Source organism: Amblyraja radiata, chromosome 11, assembly GCF_010909765.2.
Source record: "Amblyraja radiata isolate CabotCenter1 chromosome 11, sAmbRad1.1.pri, whole genome shotgun sequence".
NCBI lineage: Eukaryota > Metazoa > Chordata > Chondrichthyes > Rajiformes > Rajidae > Amblyraja > Amblyraja radiata.
This window is the reverse complement of record NC_045966.1, coordinates 22,151,709-22,176,234: the sequence shown is the minus strand read 5'-3', so window position 1 is coordinate 22,176,234 and position 24,526 is coordinate 22,151,709.

The following is a 24,526-nucleotide window of genomic DNA, read 5'->3' as shown; positions in this document are numbered from 1 at the left end:
CTGGCAGCATCATCAAGGACCCACACCATCCTGGCCACACACTCATCTCCCCGCTACCCTCTGGTAGAAGGTACAAGAGCCTGAAGACTGCAACATCCAGGTTCAGGAATAGCTACTTCCCCACAGCCATCAGGCTATTGAACTCAACTCAAACAAAACTCTGAACCCATTAGAGCCCATTATCTGTTTATTTGCACTTTATCGATTTTATTTATTCATGTGTGTATATATTTATATAATGGTATATGGACACACTGATCTGTTCTGTATTCATGCCTTCTATATTCTGTTGTTCTGAAGCAAAGCAAGAATTTCATTGTCCTTCTGGGACATGACAATAAACTCTCTTGAATCTTGAATATTGAATCTAAAAGTTCAATTCTGAACTGTTCAGCTGAAACTGGTACAATGTAATTAATTGAATATTTGATCACAGTAATGATTTTAAAATGTTCTTAACCTATGCTACCAAATAAGTGTCTTCTCTTGTAGATGAGTAACATAAACTTGAAGTATGGCAGACACGCTAATTTGCAGGTTCTTTTGAAGTAAGGAGATCAGGGCTGCAGGGCAAAGGTAGGAACATAGAATTAAAGTACCACTCAGCTATCGTTTCATTGAATGGAAGAGCAGAGTTGAAAGCTTAAGTCACCACCATCGTTTCCTCCTGGGGTTTTTTCCCAGTAATTGACATGTTTAAACATTAGGTGGAGAAGAACAATAAGGTTGCCTAATTTATGCAGCTGAATGAAATTTTTCCTTACCTGGATTAAGCTGATATGAAAACAAACTTGCAAAATATTCATCCAGCGACTGATTTGAGCTTTAAGGGCCTGTCCCACTTGGCTGTCATTTGCGCGCCATTTACGCGACCTGCTAGCTTGTGGGTAGTGTGTGCGTAGCGCATGGGTAGTGCGTGGGTAGTGCAGGACAGGGTGCATGGAATGGTGTGGAGGAGTGTGGACTTCTTCCTGAACAAAATCTTTGCGCGCCACCGGCCTGTCGCGTAACTGACGGCCAAAGTGGGACAGGCCCAAGACCATGGCGTGGCGCACGTCCAACAGCAGCAGAAGCAGGTAAACGATTGCCGAGCTCGGCCTGGGGCTCACGGCCGTTGTGAATCCGGATCTGCCCACACTCCTACTCCCAGAGCGGGAACTAAGAGATTGAAGATAGACACAAAATGCAGGAATAACTCAGTGGGACCGGCAGCATCTCTGGAGAGAAGCAATTGGTGACATTTCGGACTGAAGAAGAGTCTCGACCCGAAACATCATCTATTCCATCCATCGGGAAGAAGAAAGGAAGAAGAGGAGCCAGAGGGCTGAGGGAGAGCTGAGAAGGGGAGGAGACAGCAAGGGCTAACGGGAATTGGAGAAGTCAATGTTCAAGCTGCTGGGGTGCAGACTGCCCAAGCGGAATATGAGGTGCTGCTCCTCCAGTTTCCGGTGGTGCTCACTCTGGCCATGGAGGAGGCCCAGGACAGAAAGGTAGTATTCGGAAGGGGAGGGGGAGTTGAAGAGCTGAACCACATTGGAAGATCAGGTTGTTTAATGCGGACCGAACGGAGGTGTTCGGCGAAATGATCACCAAGCCTACGCTTGGTTTCACCGATGTAGATCAGCTGACATCTAGAGCAGCGGGATGCAATAGATGAGGCTGGAGGAGGTGCAGGTAAACCTCTGTCGCACCTGGAACAACTGTTTGGGTCCTTGAATGGAGCCGAGGGGGGAGGAAAAGTGACAAGTGTAGCATCTCCTGCGGTTGCAAGGGAAAGTGCCCGGGGAGGGGGTGGTGCGGGTGGGAAGGGAAGAATTGACCAGGGAGTTATGGAGGGAGCGGTCTTTGCGGAAAGCAGTCAGGGGGGGAGATGGGAAGATGTGGCGAGTGGTGGGGTCACGTTGGAGGTGGCGAAAATGACGGAGGACTATTTGTTGTATGTGTCGGCTAGTGGGGTGGAAGGGGATGGGGAGAGAGAGCAGTGTTGCGGGGTATTGAAGAGACCCTGGTGAGAGCCTCATCTATAGTAGGGGAGGGGGAACCCCTGTTCCCGGAAGAATGAGGACATTTCCGATGCCCTGGTGTGGAACACCTCATCCTGCGAGCAGATGCGGCTTGGAGTTTGGGAGTAGGGGATTGGGAGTAGGGGATGGAGTCTTTACAGGAAGCAGGGTGGGAAAAAGTGTAGTCTAGATAGCCATGGGAATCACTGGGTTTATAGTGGATGTCAGTCAGAAGTCTATCACCTATACAGCTATTATTGCAACATTTTAGAAACAACTAGATAGGTACATGGAAAGGACAGGTTTGGAGGGATATGGGCCAAACGCAGGCAGGTGGGAGTAGTGTAGATGGGACATGTTAATCGGTGTGGGCAAGTTCGGCCAAAGGGCCTGTTTCCACGCTGTAACTTTGACTCTATTCCATATAACTGGCAATTCCATTTTAGATTTGGTATTATGATGACCACAGTTCTAAACCATTCAGTGGTGTTGATATTGTCACTTCTCCCATGTCACCATCAGATTTATAGATTTATGTAAACGTGTCATTACTGAGTTGTGTTAAAACCTGAATCTAAGTGTTAAAACCTAAATCTTGGTGACTTACGTAGCAAGATGCTGATGGAGTGAATTTATAGAGTGATCACCGGGAGATCAAATGATACTGAGAAGGATCGGGTTTAGTTTAGTTTAGGCATACAGTGTGGAAACAGGCCCTTTGGCCCACCGAGTCTGCACCAACCAGTGATCCCTGCACAGTAACACTATCCTACACACTAGGGACAATTTACAATTGTACCAATCCTACAAACCTCGATGTGTTTGGAGAGTGGGAGGAATCTGGAAATCCTGGAGAAAACCCATGCAGGTCATGGGGAGAACGTTTAAACTCCATACAGACAGCACCCATAGTCAGTGTCGAACTCGGATCTCTGGAGCTGTAAGGCAACAACTCTACCGCTGCACCACTGTGCCTATAGGGTTTTGAAAAAGTTAGCAAAAACATGCATGTCTCTATGTGCCCCAAAGTTGCCTTATTCTTGTATCAGAAGAATAGAAGAACACGGTAACTTTGTTGAATGTAGGCCTAAGCATTTGCAATGCATGCAATTTATTATCCCCATGGAGTTGGTAGTGGCAACTATGGCAATATATTGCATCTGTGTTATTTTTTGCTTCTTTGACTTGTTAATACGAACCTTGGCACTGATTTTTGGATTGCAGAAATAAACACCATATTTCCTCTATGTTAATGGCCTGTGGTTCATTTGGGGGAAGCTCATTGTCAGTCAATGGCCATCTGTGTGTATGGGAGCTCTTCACAAGCAATGATTCTGAAAACATTTTTCACACACATATATCTTGAAACTTGGATGCAGAATTCAAATAGACTAGTATGACTTTAATTTCACATTCAAACAGGACATGGTGACAGGCCAACAACATCTCAGGGAAAAGCCAGTTGATAATTTTATTTAGCTGTGTTTTTAATTTATGTCTGTTCTTCATGTGTTATCTAAATCTGATGCGGTTCACAATATCTGATTATCATGGATAAAAGATGTCAGGGATTATCAGGTTGTGATTTTATAAAACCTTCTGTCATAATCATTGTAGGAAATCACATTCGAGCCACTTAGATAATATTAATTGTTCTTGCAACTGAAATGTTTTGTGTTAAATGCCTTTATCGAGGCTTTGATGTCCACCCTTTAAGGAGACAGGTGGAAGGGGATTGGAGAAGGGGAGAAAATACATACAAAACACTGAAAGTTTCCTCAGTTTGGTGTATACACATTAACCACCATTTCATAGCAAATTGTATGGTGTGCTTGTAAGCATCTCCATTAACACATTTAAATCAGACTCCCACAGAGTGATTGGGAAATTGATGCAAGTTTAACTGCTAATGGCTAAAGACGGTTCAAGTACAGTATTTTAAAAGTACACAAAAATGCTGGAGAAACTCAGCGGGTGCAGCAGCATCTAGGAGCGAAGGAAATAGGCAATGTTTCGGGCCGAAACCCTTCTTCAGACTGAGCATTTTAAAACATTGGTTGTGGGGCAAGGGAAACAGGACTACATTCAGACCCCTCCAGCAAATCTTCACACACCCACACCATCTCAATCAAATTCGATGCCAACGCTCTCTTCCTCCGCAGTACTATGCTTAGCTTCAAGTTCTCCCCTTTGCAATGGCATGATTGTCATTATTTGGCAAGTTGGGCCGAAGGGCCTGTTTCCACATTGTATGACTCTATCAGCCATGGTATTGTGGAACAGCATGCAAGCTCAAAGATCTTTTCCTATAACTTATATTCTTATGTTCTTGCAAATGACATTGATTTTTTTCTTCACATTTTATGACTATGTCTATGTGCTTGAATGCAACTGCAAGTATACAGGATTTCACATCTTTGTTGTTCTTAACTGTGTCAACTCCTGATCTTTGTTGGGAAGAATATATTATGGATTGGTGCTCACAGTTTAGATTGTGCATGTCTCTTCTGGCTTTGTAACTATCGAGTAAAAGTGTCAGCCTATGAAAATTAATGTAATCAGCTCTCATCTAATGGAAAATAATTTAGGAGTAATACAAAAGGAAAATACTGCAATCTGAAATGGAAGTAAAAAACATTGGAAAGGTAGTCATTTTGTTGGGTTGCAAGTACTAATAATAATGCTCTGTAACCATTCATACTTCAATTGATTCATTTTCTGTTTTCCATTATCATTTATTTCTACCACGTATCATCTTCATAAAACTGATTCGGTCGGTGGGGGCGCTGTGAGCCGGCAACCCTGCCAGTAGCGTGTTAGTTTTTCTACTTTTTTTTTTTTGTGTGCCTTAATGTGTGTTTTTAATGTCTCTCTGTGTGTCTTGTGTGGGGGGTGGTGTGGGGGGGTAAGGGGGAAACCGTTTAGGTCGCCTCCTCCACGGAGAGGTGACTTTTTCCATGTCGCCTCCCCCATGGCCTAACATCGAGGATCGGTGCGGCCTTTCCCGGAGACGCACCTGGGGCTTCAGCAGCGGGCGCAGCGAGGACGCTTTCGTCGCGGAGTGGGCGAGCCCTCACCGGGGGTCGCCGGAGGGGAGCTCTCTGTTCGCTGGCCCGCAGCAGCCTGAAGCCGTGGTCTGCAGAGTACCAGTTGGCGCGGCGTCCGGAGCCTGGGATCCCTCATTGGGGACCCGGGAGGAAAAGAGCTCCGACCGCCGACCCGCGGCCAACCTACCACGGGAGCAGCGGGGACTTACCTTCCGGAGCGGGGTCCCTCGCTGGGAATCCCTGGAGAGGAGCTCCGACCGCCGGCCCTGCAGTCTGCGGTGCTTCTAGCTGTGGCGCAGCGGGAACTTTAAATCTTCGACCGCCGGCCTGCGGCCTACACCAACTTGAAGTCGCGGTCTTTGGTGGGGAGGCACCGATTCAGGACTTACCTTGTCTGAACATCTGGACGCCTGCAGCGGCGACTGCGGAGGGTTATGGTCCCGTCCACGGTGGAAAATGGAGGACTCGCCAATTTTGTGCCTTCCACCACAGTAATGAATGCTGTGGTGGATGTTTGTGTTACATTTTTATTGTGTATTGTGTGTTCTTTTTATTGTACTGCTACTGGCTCTGAATTTCCCTGAGAAAGGGATTAATAAAGTATCTATCTATCTATCTATCTATCTATCTATCTATCTATCTATCTATCTATCTATCTATCTATCTATCTATCTATCTATCTATCTATCTATCTATCTATCTCCTTGGTCATGTAATATCTCCTATTCTCCACCTAATTATAGACATAAAGACACAGTACAGAACAGGTCATTCGACCCATCATGTCCATGCCAACCGTCAAGTGCCCATCTATATCAAACCCATTCATCATCACTTGATCCATAGCCTTCTATGCCCTGGTGATTCAAATGCTCATCCATTTACATTTAAATAATTGTGAGAGTACCAGCCTCTACACCATTCAGGCGATACATTCCAGATTGTAGCCATACTCTGGATTATTTTTTTCCCCTTTAGAATCTCTTTGACTCTCTTAAAGCGGCCTTTTCACGGGGCGACTTGACGCAAGAGTTAACCGGAGTTTAACATCGTGGGAACCTCGTGCGATAACAGTACGGCATTCGTGGACCACCGTGGACTACCGTAGCGCTAACGGCAGGTCATCGTGTAACTTGGTCACTCGGGAGAAAATTCAAGAAAGTTTGAATTTCTCCAAGAGTGACTTGTACACTTGTGGTTGAGTATTGCAACATTATATGAACGTAGTGGCCAGTGCGATATCCGTAATAACTCTTGCGGGTACCGTGGGAACTCCTGCGAACGGTGAACCCGGAAGCTGGACAGAGGGAACAGAAGGTGAGTAAAAATTATCTTATGTGGGATTGAATTTAAAAAATAAATTAAAATAAAGATTTGCATCCGCATATGGACATCAACTTATTCATAAGTTATGTTAATGAGATTCAAGAAAATAACTATAATCTTTAAAAGGGACTTTACTGAAAGGTTACGCATTTTTATGGTCCGTGAGAAATTTTTCACATGTACTTCTTTGAGAGATACAGGTCGGAGTCCTCGGGTCCAGGGGTCCGGAACGCTACCAATCAATGTTGTACAGAGACCCGTGTAAGGAGTGAACTGCACATGCTGGTTTAAACCGAAGACAGACACAAAAAGCTGGAGTAACTCAGCGAGTCAAGCAGCATCTCTGGAGAAAAAAAGCTGATGTTTCGGGACGAGACACATCTTCAGACTCAATTCCGATTAGGCTGTCTGAAGAAGGGTTCCGGTGTTGGGGGAGTCCATAACCAGGGTCCCAGTTTTACAGTCTACCGTGGGAACTCTTTAACTCAGTAAAGTAAAGTAGCCTTTATTGTCATATCAGCGCACAGGCAGCAGTTGACTGTTGCTCTATTCAGTTTCCCAGGGGTTCGGGACGGGACTGGAGTTGGGAGAGAAAGGTGGGTGAGTCGAGGGAGAGGAGGGGGAGACAGATGGGGGTGTCTTCATTTACTGACGGCGGGTGTCTGTCACTGAAACAGGCAGGTGAGATTTCACATCCACCTTGTGTGTGCCTCTCTCTCTCTCTCCCTCCCTCTTACACAGGCTGAGAGACTCTGCCTCTGTGAGTGTACGTCTCTTTCTCCCCCTCTCCCACACACAGTAAGACTGAGGTACTGTGCTCAGTCCATCTGTGTCTCCCACATACACAGTAAAATATGTCTCCAAATGAGCCAATTCAACCAAGGGAGGATATATATAGTGTGTGAAAAAAAAGTTACATCATTTGTGTCACGTGTAGTTCACGATGTTCATTCAAGATTTAACGGGAAAGCTCGGGAAACGGACAAGGCACTCGCACAAATAGCAGAAATGCCGAGTACCGTGGGAACTCTTTATATACCCCCCGTTATATCGTGCGAGACTCGTGCTGGACCACGACCTCTTCACTCTGGTGACATCTTGCGTCAACTCGCCCCGTGAAAAGGCCGCTTTAATGTGCATCCAAACAAATGCCCTTTGGTCTTAGATGCCTCAGTTATGGGGGAAAGTTTCCTTCTCTTCACTCTGTTTATGTCCCTCATAATTTAGTATACTTTTTTCTCAGGTCACCCCTCAGCCTTCTCCACTGCAGGGAAAATAATCCCAGTCTATTCAAAACAGTTTTCAATTCTCTCCTGGTCTTTCCCCTCATCTCATCTTGCTCTTTACTTACAAATAAGCTGTCAACTCTCCATCATTTGTAATGAAGGATGTTCAAACATCTTGACTCGGAGCTTTCCATTCCCCTCTTGCCTACCAGCTGCTGAGGGCTTCCAACATTTTCTGTTTTTATTTATTTTATGCATTGATTGCTGAAGCCTCAAATATACATTCAAAAGACAAAAAGGTTGGAAATTCTTAGCAGGCCAGGCAGAATCTGTGGAGAAAGGAATAGAATTAACATTTCACACTAATTACTTTTCATCTGAGTTGGCGTTGTTAAAAATAAGACAAAGTTGTAGAGAAATGGGTCCAGGCCAGAGAGAACAAGGTAGGGATATCTGTGGTGCGATAGAGATCATGGGAAATTAAATGACAGATGTGCTGGTGAAGCTGCCTGGAAAAAGGGTGATAAAGACTGCTGAATAACAGAAGTACGTATACAGTGATGGTGCAAGAAGAGGAAATGAATGAAATCTGGCTGCGTATCTAAAACAGGTAAATTCAGTTCTTGCTTCTGCGTCATCCATATCAGAAAAATGCAGAACTGCACAAAGAAGTTAAAAAATAAAACCCTCCAGATGCTGATAATAATTAGCAAAAGAGGTCATCAGGAAATACATTTTCACTGTATTTTTAAAAACCATTAACACCATTTTCTAAAAAGATGGAACAATCAGATTCTAGGCGAACATTTCAATGATGCCACATCTTTTTACTCCAAACTCCAAAAAATAGAAACCTAATAGATCCATCATCCTAGGAATCAGTCTGCAGAATCTTCACGGCAATCCTTTCATAGCAAATGTAGAATTCTAATTCATAAAAGATGCCTTTTTCAGATGACTAGAACTATTCAGTTTGACAGAATACATTTGAATGGCATAGGTTTTATTCATACTATGTGCAGATTATTCGGAGGCTCTGCAGTGTGTATAGATGTTTGAATTTATGTTGTGCACAATTGGCTGGAACTGGTGATGAAAACTCAGCCCTTTGTGTAAGAACAGAAACTGCAAGATGTATATCTAGTAATTATGAGAAGGTGCCCCAGAGACGTATACAACATTGCAATAGACATGATTCAGAAGAGTCAGGCAGATGTTGCATTGAGACATCTAGGCTTACTGAGCCTCTTAAACTTTATGAGGATATAGATTTAAATGGCACACTTTGGCATAGAGACGGAAAAACTATCAGTGGGATACTTGGATTTAAAATGGGAGGTAGGTAACATATAAATAACCATGCTATTGTAAAATGCTCATTCTAAGCTATCCCCCAGTCTAGTTTCAGTCAAAAATCACTGAGTCAAGGACTTGCACATCTAAATTTTATATTGACAATACACAATTACAGTTCCAACTACTGTACCTAACCACCGTGGGTTTGATCCTTGTATCTGCCTGATCAAGCCCTGTTGGCCTCGCTCAAACAAAGACACTCCAGAAAGTTACGCAGTCCTAAGCGTTCTCCCAGAAGATCGACACAGGCCCTCGTGGGAGCGGACTTTTATAGGTCCTCGAACCTTGAGGGGCTGAACCATATGGGGGTGGCCTCTTTACAGTCCAATAACAGATATTGATTCCCGAACCCAATAGTACAGTGGCAAATACATTGTATTCAAACAGTGTTTCGCAAACTGATATGCAAGAAAACCAGACAAGGCTCAATACTTAATCCAATCAACATCCAGCAAAGTAAAGCTTTGCAACATTATTTACAATATGTATGTCTGATTTGCATTCATTCAATCCATTCTATGCATTTTGCACCTAATTGTCAGGATCTGCAGATGTTCCCATTCTCTTCCTGCAGCTCTAACCTAGGCTCTAGACAACTGGCACCATTCTGCAGCTTGTCCCATTTCTACAGAAGGTACTTTTAAATTGACCAAATGACCTAGCAGCCCAGAAGCCTTCACTCAATTTTAGTATCCTAGCCTCTCCAATTTGGCCAGGATTAACATTCCTTCCTTTTATCAAATATGATAAACCATCATTTATGATAACTATGTAGTCAGATAATCAGATAACCAGATATAGATATGTGTGTCCATTACAATTCCCATCTATCAGCAACACAAGACGATGATGTTTCTTCCCAGAATCTTATCAAGCTTCCCGAGTTTTCGTGGGCGTAGCTTCACAATTTCCTTCTGATGAGTCTTCACCTCCCGAGTTTTTGTGGCCGCAAATTCCCTCCACCTGTGTTGTTGCCCATTCTTCCATCCCTTTCCATAGTTGAACCTATAACCTATAATTCCTGAAAAACATGGGATCAAGCAAGTTACCATTCATGCACCAATGCTCTCCCATACATTCACTGTAATTCTACAATACTATCCCTTTTCTATTTCCCTATCACTACCCTATTATATTCTGCTCTATCACTCTTATTTATATTCTGTTCTATAATATACTCTTTACTATCCTAGGATCAACACTAATCAGCTCACTCCATATTCACACAATGTTATAATATGTATATCTGATGATGGTTTCGCATATAAATTTCAGTTGGGTTCAGTCCAGATTTCCCTGAAGGCATGACTCTTATTTAAAGCAAACCATGATAAATGTTCCAATTTACCAAATTCAGTCTCAACCTTCAATTTACTATTTTTTTATAAATGTCCATTTCATCATTCTCATTCCTTAGCATTGTGGCCGATAACACAATTCCATTCCAATTCATGTGGAATTCCCAGCTGTTCAAATTTAAACAATCAATTCCCATATGTTGTCAATTTCATCATAAATCCAATTAAGAATGCCAAATCTAGGGACAATTTCTTTCCACCTTGATAATAGAAGCTGCTTTACCATTAAGGGTTAAACAATTTAGATCCATCGGTTAAATACATCGACTCTGATATCTCCACACCCATTCAAGTTTCTCCTTCTAATTCAATAGACTTCTCCTCCAGTACTTCTTCCTTAGTATGTTGGCTGGGCTCTCAGTCCATAGGGAGTTATGCTAGTTTCCTAACCACTGAGTACTTTCTGGATGGTCTCTTGAAAGGAAGTCCTGCTGTTCACAGTTCCTCTTTTGACCATTTCCAATTCCAACTCTATGTTCCCTGAATAATTTCCATGTTACCAGATCTTCCCAAATTACATCCTTCCTGATGTTCTCTGAACACTCCTTCCCATCTTTGGCTACCTGTCTGGGGATGAGACAATAACAATATCAATTAATAATCAAACTCCAAATATTCCTAAGCCAAATCTCACGTCCGTTCCAAATCTCAAATTTTAAAGTCCCTCCAATTCATTACCATACAATTTAGAGACCGAATTCAAAATTTTATAAATTTATTTCTAATAATCATAATTTAGAAGCAAAGTAGGTGTTTTACCCCAAACCACAGAGGAATGTATTTTTCAAATTCAATTCTTTAAAGTGGAGCTTGCCCCAATAGTCGTCATAGGTTGTCAGTGTTGTTTCTTTAGGAAAGATTAGATAGTGTTACTTTCCTTCCTTCACTGGCATCACAAGTTAGATGATGTTAAAGTTGGGCATTAGGGTAGGTATCTTCTTCTTCTTCTCTGATGTTAGTTTCAAGGGAGTAGGGATACTGAGGAGCAGCTTTCTCTATCTGTTGGCCTTCCCAGATTTTCTTAAAGGGACAGGACAGTATCATTTCCTCCTGCTTATTGATTCCTGTTTCTGGGGAGCTACATTACCTGTGCTGTCTTCTGCCTGTTCTCAAGGGGTCTGTATATACTTTACCTCACTCCCCAGATAGTATGTTGTCGATTATACTGTCCTGCAGGCATAAACTCATTAACAAGTTAGTACAATAGCTCATTTCCCCACTCCCGTACCTCTTGTACAATAAGTTTGTTTCTTCTCTCCCTAGTGTCATTTCAGTTCTCCTTAGTTCCTAATTCCCCACAGTTGTAGCACTGATCAGGTCTAACAGCTCAATACCCTCTCCAACCAAACCGAGGAAAAGTTCGGCTCTCGGAATGGCAGTTTTGTGATCCTCCTCCTCCTTGTCTTCCCCTGTAGTTATTTCCCATTTCTGAATTCTTAATACAGGTCTCTGAGCTGCCATTGGACCAGGCTGCATTAAAGTGTAAACGTCTGTGGCCCGGGGGTAATTTACATCTACTGCGGGACCTAATACCTAAAAAGGTGGAGTAGGCAGCTTTCTACAAACGAACTGCCTAGGGGGAATCAGTTCTATACCCCATCGAAATTGCTCCGACATAATAATACTATCAATGTCAGGATCAATCCCTCCGTATCCTCCTGCTGTCTCACCTCAGAAAAGCTACTCGTTCTGTCTCTGTACTTCAGGAAGGATTCTTTCACTTTCCCATTACTGGATTTCCTAATTAATTCTGGTGCCCACTTCGGCGGAACCTTCCTTCTAGCTCCTTGATCTCCCATACTATCCCCCACTGGTGGAGCAATCATAGGAGCTAGGTCCTTCCCCGATTTTTCCACTTTAGATTTGTGTTTAGTGCGAGGAGTCGAAGATGTCGCTGACTCCTCCCGTGTGCCCTGCTCGCAAGCTGCGCATGGCATCTCCGAACTGAGAACATGAGAGTGCTGTGAGGAATGCTGTGGCTCCTTCCCGAAAAATTCTACCCACCCTGGCATATTGTGAGCCTCTCTCCCTTCGAGGTCTACAGATACTGCTGCACTCTTACCAAATTTAATAAGATTGATTTTAGTCGGCACCTCCCCTTTAAGAGCCATCTCAGTAGTTTCCCTTTTAGAAGATGGTATTCTCTCCTGCTCCTGCTCCTGGCTTCCACCATCTTCCTTTCCTTGTTCCGGAATGTCCCGAGGAGGATCAGTTCTCTCGTGTTCCCCTCTAATCCCTAATTTGTACGCTGCCATTCTTAGAGTAGATAGCAGAACGATCTCTTTATTTATTTTCCGTCTAGTGGGGGTGCTGCGAGATGGCTGCCCTGCCAGCAACGTGTCTTGTGTGGGGGGTGGTGTGGGGGGGTAAGGGGGAAACCGCTTTCAGTCATCTCCTCCACGGAGAGGCGACTTTTTCCATGTCGCCTCCCTTGCGGCCTAACACCAAGGATTGGTGCGGCCTTTCCTGGAGTCGGGCCCGAAGCTTCATCCTCGGGCGCAGCGTGGACTTTTTCCGATCGCTGGCCCGCGGACTGTTCAGCCTGAAGCCGCAAACTGTGGTGCTTCTAGTCGCAGGTGCAGCGTCCGGAGCCTGGGATCCCTCGTTGGGGACCCTCGGTGAGGAAGAACTCCGACCCGCCAACCCGCCGGCCCGCGGCCTGCAACACCTTGAAGAAGTGGACTGCGGGTTTCTAGCCTCTGGCGCTGCGTGGACTTACCTTCCGGAGCGGGATCCCTCGCCGGGAGTCCCTGGAGAAGAGCTCCGACCGCTGGCTTGCGGCCTACGTCATCCTGAAGCCGCAGTCTCCGGCAGGGAAGCATTGATGCGGGACTTACCTTGCCGACGAGAGGGCCTGTCATCTGGCCACCCGCAGCGGTGACTGTGGAGATTATGGCCCCGACCACGGGGGAAAATGGAGGAGGACTGACTATACTTTGTGCCTTCCACCACAGTGAAGAATGCTGTGGTGAATGTTTGTGTTAAATTTTTATTGTATATTGTGTGTTCTTTTTTTTATTGTACCGCTGCTGGCAAGTTCATTTCACTGCACTTTATTGTTATTGTGTATGTGATGAATAAATCTTGATTGATTGATTGATTGAAGAACATTCTGCAAATTCCAATTAGCTCCCTTCTTCACTGTTTCCATATCGTTTGACAATTGTATGTCTGGTTTGCATTCATCCAATCCATTCTATGCATTTTGCACCTAATTGTCAGGATCTGCAGATGTTCCCATTCTCTTCTTGCAGCTCTAATCTAGGCTCTAGACAAACTGGCACCATTCTGCAGCTTGTCCCATTTCTTCAGAAGGCACTTTTTAAATTGACCAAATGGCCTAGCAGCCCAGAAGCCTTTACTCAATTTTAATGTCCTTATCTCTCCAATTTGGCCAGGATTAACATTATCACCTCCCACATAAATAATGTCACTGTCATGGGGCTGCAGAATAATAACTAGTTTTTAAATATATTACTGCTAATATTTTACTAGCATAGGCCTTATCCAGATGCCCCTGGGCTTGATAGTAATTGGGCAAGGCTTCCACTGTGTTACTTTCAACAGGTAAATGTGATTCTCTCGGAGGTCCCAATTTTTCATAATAGAATCACAGAAATGTACATCACAGAAGTGCACTTGTGCACCTTATCCGTGCCTACGTTGATGTCTAACTCCATAGATATAATATTCCTAAAATAGGCCTCTGGTTCTCTACACCTTTGTTGCTCGCATACCTGTCCGAGTGCTTTGTAAACATTGTTATTGTTATCCACCTCTACCACGTCCTCTCCTGACAACTCATTACAAATATGTGTGTGAAATAGTTAATGCCCAGATCTCCTTTAACTTTCTCTCCTCTCACTTTAAACCTGCACCTACTAGTTCTATGTATAGAAAGGAACTGCAGATGCTGGTTTAAACTGAAGATAGACATAAAAAGCCAGAGTAACGCAGTGGATCAGACAGCATCTCTGGAGAAAAGGAATGGGTAACGTTTCTGGTTTAGACCCCTCTGAAAAAAAGTCTGAAGAAGGGTCTCAACCTAAAACATCACTCATTCCTTTTCTCCAGAGATGTTGTCTGACTATACTAGTTCTGTACTCTCCTACCCTACAAACAAAAATCTAACCATCTATCTTATCTATGCCCTCGCATTTTCGTTTTGCACCTTTCTTTTGTCTCTTTAAAGATTGCAATAAAACAAAAATTGAGAATGTACATTAAACTGATTGTTTAAGACCAACTTTTGGGAAGGTGGTAAAAATGGCATCAGATCCATGATTTGTATTTGTAAGATCTGTTTCATGTATACCTGGAAAATCAAAATTGCAATGTGATCTCCGAGAATGCTGATTAATTGTGGGATAGCATTGGATATTGGTTAACATTGTTCTTAGTTGAAGCTCAAAACACAGGAATAACAAAGCTGTAACAGTGGAGTAAATGATTATACAGCAATGATAGAGCACAAGACTCTGCACTTGGAAACACCCTATTTATTGCCTTCCCATGGAACATTATCATGTTCTGCATCAATAATCAATAAGAGTGCCACAAATGTATCTCCAGGATTGATCCACGGTTTTGTAGAAATAAATCAGTTCCTTTCCAGTTGGGAATATGTGATTTGCCCAATAAATCAAATGGATCTTTTTTTTTCATAATGTGCAATTTTATCTTAACTTTGTAGCTCAAGGTGAAGTAGGCCAAGTTCTCTGTATATATCCAAATGATTCAGTGTATATTTAAAGGTCAATGATAATTGATTTATTAGTGATGAAATAGTCTTGCAATCAACAATGAATTTAGTTATTGATTTCAATGCATCTCTTGAATTACTTTGTTTTGAAAGCCATATTAGGAAAACATTTCCTCATAAATATGTTCATCACTGCTGTTACTGCTTACTTGTAATTTTTATAAAAGAAAAATATGGCAATACTTCTCTGAACAATAATATTATTTGAATTTATATAATTATAGAGCCCTAAAAATTAATTGGTGCCTGCAATGACACATTAATTGGGTACTATCTAGCAATCAATAATTGTTTTGGTTGTGTTTGTGTCATTGCCAAATTAATTACCACTGAAGACCTGAGTTAACAAGCATTGTGGAATATGCATTATATCAGGAAAGGTCACAATGTTCTGGAGAAACTCAATGGGTCAGGCAGCATCTTGGGTGAACATGGATATATGACATTTTGTGTCGGGACTCTCCCTACAGACTGAAGAAGGGTCCTGACTTGAAACGTCACCTATCCATTTTCTCCAGAGATGCTGCTTAACACGCTGAGTTACTCCAGCACTTTGTGTCCTTGTTTCATAACTACCACCTGCAGTTCTTTGCTCCTACATATTCTTTCCTTTATGTGTAATGTTTGTCCAAAGCATGTGAAGGTGAACAGGTAAATCTGGGGTTGGCAGGAAAGAGATGTGATGGATTGGAGTTGTGAGGCAGAGATTTTGTGGTAATTGTGGTAGCTTGTGAACTAGGGGTCTGAAACTTGACTGGATGGTTTTAGGTCCTCAGAGAGCTAAAGGATAATAAGTTAAAGGAGGCTTACCAGAGTCAGGTTTCTGGCATCTGGTTGGAAACTGCCCATAATGCATCTTTCTTTAATCGGCATCCCATCTGAGGGCAACACTGTGGCACAGCGGTAGAGTTGCTGCTTTACAGTGTCAGAGACCTTGTTTTGATCCTGACTACAGGTGCTATCTGTGCGGAGTTTGTACGTACACCCCGTGACCATGTGGGTTTTCCCCAATTGCTCTGTTTTTATCCCACACTCCTAAGCCATGCAGGTTTGTAGGTTAATTGGCTTTGGTAAAAATTGTATATTGTTCCTAGTGTGTATGATTGTACTAGTGTACGGGGTCGCTGGTCAGCATGGACTCGGTGGGCCGAAGGGCCTATTTCCACGCTGCATGCTATACTGAACTAGGCAAAGTAAGCATTGCTAATAAGACCTGATAGGAGTGAATGTGCTCAATGACAAGCATGCCTCTGCAAAAAGTGCCTTAATTTCTCCTAACAACATGGGCAGAAATCCCGGGAGGGACGGGGGGCACGTCCCCTCCACGTTTTGAGAGGTGGGGGACAATACCCCCCATGATTTGTAATCCGGATTTTGAAATTTGGTGAAAAAAACTTTAAAATCTCCTCTTTCCGCGAGACTGTGGGGGTAGGACTGATGATCAAGGGCGCCGATTGGACGAGGGAGAAGTCAGTCAGCAGGCAGTGGGGGCGGGGGAGAGGGGACATAATGATTCAGCACGATGATTGGAGTAGGGAGACGTCCTGGTGGAGCAAAGATCATAGAGCGGAGCTTGAATCGACCAGTTCGCAGGGCCTTTCATCGCCCCGCGCGGCTTAAAATTGGCCGCGGGATCTTCCATCGCCCCGTGGTCAAATTGCTGCTTCGAGACGATCGAAGCTCCTGATGTTGAAGCCCCTGCCGGGTGATGGAAGATCCGCTGCCGGTTTTAAGCCACGCCGGGCGATGAAAGGCCCCGCGAACGGGCCGATTCAAGCAGGTCAGTTCCCGATGTTTTTGTCCACAGGACTCACGGCCGAATCTTACGAAGCCTCGCGCATGTGCGCATGCGGCACCAAGAAATTGTGCCCCCCCCATGTTTTGATACCGATTTCCGCCCCTGCCTAACAATGCACCACTTGGGCATTTTTAATAAGTTGACATAATTGCAAGCATATCTGGTGTGAAACAGCTGATCCATGAAAGTACGAATGGCAACAGAAAATGCCTGATGGGCTGTCCAGTGTAGTGCAGTTCCATCTGGAAACAACACAATTGCTTTACACTCTGAGAAACATTGCCTTTCAAAAGTGTAGTTCAAGAGTGAGAGGGTGCAGTATCATTAGATTTCTCGGCAAAAGTCTTGCTTCAGTTGCTGCGTGTGCTGCTGAGTTACTCCAGCAGTTTGTGTCTACCTTCGATTTAAACCAGCATCTGCAGTTCTTTCCTGCCATCTGATATCCTCGCATAGAAAACAATGTACTGTGAAGTTAGTGATTAATGGTGAGAAAGCTTATGAGATGTGAATGTCAGTTTATGCAGCCTTATTCAGATTTCTTCCACATATAATTTGTAAATTAAGAAGGAATTGTCAATAATGCTGTCAGTTTATGTCAAATTATCACTGAATAATTGCAGAGAATACTTATTTGCAGCTTTCTTTCTATTTGCATCAAATCTCTGTCTGTTGATGCTTCTATTTTGAGGTTACAACATAAAACTAAATAATGTTTGAAATTCAAGGCTACTGACAAATTATACAAGCTGCCAGCTTTGAATTTATTTGATGAAAACAAAATTAATGTAAACTGTTATTGAAATATATCAACATATTCTTGTGGAAATATTGGTACCACAATTTTCTTTGTTGCAATTGACTGCTGACTAATTTGTTTATTTTATTTGATTTAGATATCATTTAATGAGTCACATGCACACTCAAAGCAATTGCCCAAGACATGCCCTTGACTGAGTCCACGCTGACCATCGGTCATCCGTTCACGCTAGTTCTGTTACCCATTTTCTATCCTCTATACCCTGACTAATGACTACAAACTTAATGGTAGCATTTATTTCAAGAGGGCATGTATACAAAATCAGGGATGTAATGCTGAGGCACTATCAGGTGCCGGTAAGGTCACATTTGGAACATTGTGAGCAATTTTGGGCACCATATCTAAGGAAGGAGGTGCTGGCTTTGGAGAGGGTCCAGGGGAGGTTTACAAGAAGGATCCCAAGAATGGGTAGGTTAACCTATGATGAGCGTTTGTCGGCACTGGGCCTGTATTCGCTGGAGTTTGGAAGAATGAGGGGGGACGTTCATTTCACTTGCACTTTATGTGTAAGTGACGAATAAAACTGATTGATTGATTGATTGATTGACCTAATTGAAACGTACAGAATAGTGAAAGACTTGGATAAAGTAGATGTGGGGAGGATGTTGCCACTAGTGGGAGAGTCTAGGACTAGAGGACATAGCCTCAGAATTAAAGGACGTTCTTTTAGGAAGTAGATGAGGAAAAAATTATTGAGTCTTAGGGTGGTGAATCTGTGGAATTCTTTGCCACAGAAGCTGTGGAATCCAGGTCAGTGGATAGTGTTAAGGCAGAGATAGATATATTCTTGATCAGTAGAGGTTTCAGAGGTTATGGGGAGAAGGCAGGAGAATTGGGCTAGGAGGGAGTGATAGATCAGCCATGATTGAATGGTGGAGTAGACCTGATGGGCCAAATGGCCTAATTGTACTCCTATCACTTATGACCTTATGACTTATGACCTAAATGTATCCTGTGCACTTTGAATATTGGACACAAGAATGTAGGGAACAGGAGCAGGAGGAGGCCACACAATTCTATTTGTTCTGCCATTCATTAAGACCATGGCTGATCATCCACTTCAGCACCGCTTTCCAGCCCCATACACATACCAGTTGATGTCCTTAATAACTAGAAATCTATTGACATGTTTGATTGAACAGAACTGTTGTTCCACTGCCATCCAAAACAGAGACATTCAAAGGTTCACCACTCTCTGAGTGAGGAAATTATTTATCTGGTTCTTCAACAAGGGCAAAGTTTTCTCTACGTCTCTCCTGTCAAGTCCTTTAGCAATTTTGTTTATTTGTTTAGAATTGTCTATTCTAGTCATTGCTAGAATGAGATCTCCTCTCTTTCGTTTCAGCTATAGAGAAGGCAATTCCAGTCTAATTCAATTCCTCAACCTATTGAAAACTTGCCATCTAAGAAATCGTTCAGTGAATGGAAATGGTGGTTATTTGGGTGGATGGATAAACATAGAAACATAGAAAATAGGGGCAGAAGTAGGCCATTCGGCCCTTCGAACCAGAACTGCCATTCAATATGATCATGGCTGATCATCCAAAATCAGTACCCTGTTTCTGCTTTTTCCCCCATATCCCTTGACTTGAAGACTGGCAGGGACACTGTAGATTCATGCCACATTGTAGGTCCAATGGCCTCCATCGCCAACTGACTTCTGGGCCTCCTGACTGGCCGACCTGTCAGTTAGAATTGGTGGTAACATTTCCTCCGTCCTGTCATTCAACCCTAGTGTCTCTCAAGATTATATGCTCAATCCTTTGCTCTACTCTCTGTAAATCCATTGTAAGCACTTCAGGGTGCTGTATGTACAGAGTTTATATATTCTCCCTGTGACCATGTGGGTCTTCTTTGGGTGCTGTAGTTTCTCCCACATTCCAAAAACATACAGGTTTGTAGGAAAATTGACTTTGGTAAAAATTGTAAATTGTCCCTAGTGTGTAGGATAGTGCTAGTGTACAGCATGATTCGTGGACAGCACTGACTCAGTTGTCCGAAGGGCCTGTTTCCGTGCTGTATCTTTAAAGTCTAAAGTTGAATCTAAAAGAACAATTTCAGAATTTCAGAACTATGGAAGATTATAACCAGATCATTCATTGTATTTGAAGCCTCCCCTGTAAAACTCTAGGGTATGGATCATTGGCACTTTGAGGTTTGTGAGCTTTTGAGCTCTTCAACTTCTCTAGTTTTAATTTTTGATGAATACTTAATTCCCTCAGTTAATTCTTATTTGACCCTTGATTATCTCAAAAAATCTAGTGGGCTTTGTGTGTTGTCTTTCACGAGAGCAGATGCAAATAATTACTTATTTCATCTGTCAATTTCCATATCCCTCTTTACAAATTCTCCTCTCCCTGTCTATGAGGAGCTCACTATTGCCTTGCTGGTTCTTTTCCCTTTTTGATGCATCTATAAATGTTCTCACAGGCTGTTTTTACGTTTCATGCTAAACTACTCATATTCTCTTTTGCCTCTCAGGACTATTTGATGGCTTACCTGATGAATGAGTTTCCTGTCTGCTTAAGGCTGTGATTTGGGAATCTGGACAATCATTGATGATTTGGCAAGCGATGGTAAATGACAATTCATGTAATTAATGAAATTGGACAATTTTATTGATCAAGCATTGATTCTAATCCCAGTTTAAGAAGGAACTGCAGATGCTGGAAAAATCGAAGGTAGATAAAAATGCTGGAGAAACTCAGTGGGTGAGGCAGCATCTGTAGGGCGAAGGAATAGATGATGTTTCGGGTCGAAAACCTTCTTCAGACCAATGTGGGGGTGGTGGGGGCCGGAAGAAGAAAGGAAGAGGCGGAGACAGTAGGCTGTGGGAGAGCTGGGAAGGGGCGGGAAAGAGAGAGAAAGCAAGGACTACCTGAAATTGGAGAAGTTGATGTTCATACCACTTGGGTGTAAACTACCCAAGCGAAATATGAGTTGCTGTTCCTCCAATTTATGGTGGGGCTCACTCTGACCATGGAGGAGGCCCAGGACAGAAAGGTCGGATTCGACATGGGAAGGAGAGGTGAAGTGCTGAGCCACCGGGAGATCAGATTGGTTATTGCGACCTCCTCCAACCTCATCTATTGCATCCGCTGCTCTGGGTGTCAGCTGCTCTACATCGGTGAGACCAAGCGCAGGCTTGGCGATCGCTTTGCCCAACACCTTCGCTCAGTTCGCAATAATAAACCTGATCTCCCGGTGGCTCAGCACTTCAACTCCCCCTCCCATTCCGAATCCGACCTTTCTGTCCTGGACCTCCTCCAGGGCCAGAGTGAGTCCCACCGTAAATTGGAGGAGCAGCACCTCATATTTCACGGGTAGTTTACACCCCAGCGGTATGAACATTGACCTCCAATATCAGGTTTTCCCACAGCCCACTGTCTCTGCCTCTTCCTTTCTTCTTCCCACCCCCACATCAGTCTGAAGAAGGGTCTCGACCCAAAACGTCACCTTCGCTCCATAAATGCTGCCTCACCCGCTGAGTTTCTCCAGCATTTTTATCTACCTGACTTAGTTTAGTTTAGAGATACAGCATGGAAACAAGCCCTTTGGCCCATCGAGTCCACGCCAACCAGCGATCTCCGCATATTAACACTGTCCCACACACACACTAGGGACAATTTTTACATTTACCAAGCCAATTAGCCTGAAAACCTGTACGTCTTTGGACTTAAAATAAATATTTTCAGACGGCTGACAGACTGGTGTTTTATTCACTGAGCTACACAAATTAGAGTCATAGAGAGATACAGTGTGGAAACAGGCCTTTTGGCTCACTATGCTAACCATGCTAACCATCAACCACCCATTTGCACAAATCCCAAAATTAATCCCACATTCTTCCCTCATATTCTACCAATCGTCTACAAAGTAGGGGGCAACATTTCTTGTTTTTTTGGTATAAAATAGTCAATTCGCTCAAAATAGAATACGACCCAGAATCTGGATCAATTTGCACCTGCAATTTTATACACATGAACAACTGTGAAGTTTTGCATGAAAAGCAAAAATTCATGATTTTTCAAGTATTCATGCCCACTTTTTGTAAAATCAGATCATCTACTTCCTGTTATGATTCCGATTTCTTTATTTCGATGAGACTAAGCATAGACTCGGGTGCCATTTTACCAACCACATACTCGGTACGGCAAGGCCTGATGGAGTTGCTGGTTGCTGATCATTTTAACCCCCTGTCCCCCTCCCATACTGATCCTTCTGTCCTTGGCCTCCTCTATTCCCAGAGTGAGGCCACATGTAAAATGGAAACACAGCATGGCGGTGGATATATGGAATGAGCTGCAAGAGGAAGTAGTTGAGGTGGGTACTATAACACAATTTTTAAAGACATTTGGATGGGTACATGGATAGGAAAGGTTTAGAGGGATATGGGCTAAATGCAGGCGAGTGGGACAAATGTAGTTGGGGTATCTTGGTCAGCATGAGTAAGTGGGGCTGAAGGGCCTGTTTCCATGCTGTATGACTATAACAACACTTCATATTCCACCTGGTTAGCTTGCAATTCAATGGTTTGAACATTGAATTCTTCAGCTTCAAGTAATATCTCTCCCGTCCCCTCTTTTTTTCCCATGTCCCCACTCATTAAGTTCCCATTTCTCCCAGCATCTCCCACACGCCTCTGTAGTCACACTGCTTCTTCCCATTCGTATGCTCATCTCCCATGCCCGATTCTCCCCGTTAACCTTCTTCTCCCCTCATTCCCATCCCTCCTGTCCCCTTCCACCCATATTCTTCCTCTCCCCACCCCTCGATGGCTTTAGATTTCACTCCTTCTTCCCTCTCCAGAGCTCCCGCAGCTGCGGGAATCCAGGACTTTAAACTTTCCCACACTGGCTGTGGAACTCCCGACCCGACTGCGGATCACAGGTACTGTACCTTGAAACCCCGGGATGACCCCCAGAGCCGACGGGCTGGATCTCCCAGCAACAACGGAGCTGCAGTTGCCGACTTTGAGGGAACCCCTGTTCGTTACGGAGCTGGAGCTGCCGTCTGTGAGGGAATCCCCGTTCCAGCGCAGGTCCGCAGAAACAGCAGGTACAGCAAGCACAGTACCTGGAAACAAAGGGGAAGCCTCCATTGTGTCCGGAAACGTGGCCGTCGGGCAGGACTTCAGGTCAGAATGAAGCGCAGGGGCCTCCGGCCCCCTCTCCCTACTATCCTACTGGCTAATGTACAGTCCCTTGAAAACAAAGTGGAGGACTTAAGGGCAAGACTGCTTTATCAAAGGGAGCTGAGGGAATGCTCTGTGTTCTGTTTCACAGAGACATGGCTCACCCCCAGCTCCCCAGACTCAGCGGTCCAGCCTGAAGGGTTCTCCATCCACCGCATGGACCGTACCCTGGCATCTGGGAAAGGGAGAGGAGGGGGCGTCTGCCTCATGGTCAACTCTGCGTGGTGTTCCGACGTGGCAGTCCTGTCCAACTCATGCTCTCCACACCTCGAACATCTGGCGGTGAAGTGCCGTCCCTTCTACCTCCCGAGAGAATTCACCTCCGTTATCCTGACCGCGGTCTACATCCCACCCCAGGCAGACGTCCGTCTGGCACTGGAGGAGCTGCAGGCCGTGGTCAACAAACACCAGACGTCTTACCCCGAGGCATTTACCACCATTGCTGGGGACTTCAATAAGGCGAACCTCAAGAAATCACTCCCCAACTTCCACCAACATGTCTCCTGCTGCACCAGAGGACCAAACACCCTCGACCACTGCTACACCACCATCAAGAATGCCTATCGTTCTATCCCTCGCCCTCACTTCGGTAAATCCGACCATACCGCGGTGCTGCTTCTTCCTGCCTACAAGCAGCAATTAAAGAGCGCACCCCCAGAAGTGAGGACAGCACAGAGCTGGTCGGGGGGGGCAGAAGAACAACTCCAGGACTGTTTGGAGTCTGTAGACTGGGCAATGTTCAAGGACTCGGCAACGGACTTGAACGAATACGCCACAGTCGTTACAGACTTCATAAAGAAATGTGTGGAGGACTGCATCCCTACAAAAACCTTCCGAGTGTTTCCCAATCAGAAACCTTGGATGAACTTTGAGATCCGCACTCTCCTGAAGTCCAGACACAGGGCATTCACCTCCGATGATACAGTGGCCTACATGAAGACCAGATACGACCTTGGTAAGGCCATCAGAAAGGCCAAAAGGGACTTCTGCTCCAAACTGGAGGACGAGACAGATGTTCGGCAGCTGTGGCAGGGTCTGAATGCAATCACCTCCTACAAGGCAAAACCAGGAGGCAGCTCGAATGCCGGTGTAACATCACTCCCTGACGAGCTCAATGCATTTTACGCACGCTTTGACAGGGAGAATACTGATGTGCCTTCCCGATCCCCCATTCGCTGCGATGGCATTTCAGTCTCAGTCACAGAGGCCGATGTCAGGAAATCCTTCAGAGGGGTGAACCCCCGAAAAGCACCTGGTCCTGATGGTATACCCGGCCGTGTTCTAAAAACCTGTGCGGACCAACTGGCGGGAGTTTTTACGGACATTTTCAATCTCTCACTTCTGAGGTCTGAGGTCCCCACCTGCTTTAAAAGGGCATCAATTATACCGGTGCCCAAGAAGAGTAAGGTGACATGCCTCAATGACTATCGACCAGTGGCACTAACGCCGGTGGTGATGAAGTGCTTTGAGAGGTTGATCATGGAGCAAATCAACTCCTACATCGACAAAAACCTGGACCCACTGCAGTTCGCGTACCGCCACAACAGATCAACGGTGGATGCGATCTTCGCTGGCCCTCCACTCCGCACTGGACCACTTGGACAACAAAAACTCATATGTCAGGCTGTTATTCATTGAT